We start from the raw sequence: 949 nt of genomic DNA on the forward strand, positions 1-949 counted from the left end.
TATCAAGATGCTGATTAGACAGCATGATTATTGCACAGGTGTGCCTTAGGCTGGCCACAATAAAAGACCCCTCTAAAATGTTTTGCTGTATTGGGGGGGATCTGAAAACCAGTCAGTATCTGGTGTGACCACCATTTGCCTCATGCAGTGCAGCACATCTCCTTTGCATAGAGTTGATCAGGTTGTTGATTGTGGCCTGTGGGATATTGGTCCACTCCTCTTCAATGGCTGTGCGAAGTTGCTGGATATTGGCAGGACCTGGAACACACTGTCATACACGTCGATCCAGAGCATCCCAAACATGCTCAATGGGTGACATGTCCACTGAGTATGCTGGCCATGGAAGAACTGGGATGTTTTCAGCTTCCAGGAATTGTGTACAGATCCTTGCAACATGGGGCCGTGCATTATACCCCCACCGCCACCATGGGCCACTTGATCCACAACGTTGACATCAGCAAACCGCTCACCCACACGACGCCATACAAGCTGTCTGCCATCTGCCCTGTACAGTGAAAACCGGGATTCATCTGCGAAGAGAACACCTCTCCAAAGTGCCAGACGCCATCAAATGTGAGCATTTGCCCAGTCAAATTCGGTTACAACGATAAACTGCAGTCAGGTCGAGACTCTGATGAGGATGACGAGCATGCAAATGAGCTTGCCTGAGACGGTTTCTGACAGTTTGTGCAGAAATTCTTTGGTTATGCAAACCCATTGCTGCAGCAGCTGTCCGGGTGGCTGGTCTCAGACGATCTTGGAGGTGAAGATGCTGGATGTGAAGGTTCTGGGCTGGTGTGGTTACACATGGTCTGTGGTTGTGAGGCCGGTTGGATGTACTGCCAAATTCTCTGAAACACCTTTGGAGACGGCTTATGGTAGATAAATGCTCTCTCGATCCTGCGGGATCTGCATCTCAGCTGTGTTGCTTTCAGTAATTAGCGACTCG

At 49.6% G+C, this 949-nt stretch overlaps 1 protein-coding gene across 1 annotated transcript in view; it reads right to left on the minus strand.

The window, feature by feature from the left end:
• The window catches only part of rab40b (RAB40B, member RAS oncogene family), an 18,318-nt gene that overhangs the window by 5,700 nt on the left and 11,669 nt on the right, over nt 1-949 (minus strand). The gene's annotated exons all lie outside the window — the stretch shown is intronic.

This window comes from Monopterus albus, unplaced genomic scaffold (genome assembly GCF_001952655.1).
Source record: "Monopterus albus unplaced genomic scaffold, M_albus_1.0 scaffold177.1, whole genome shotgun sequence".
Lineage (NCBI taxonomy): Eukaryota > Metazoa > Chordata > Actinopteri > Synbranchiformes > Synbranchidae > Monopterus > Monopterus albus.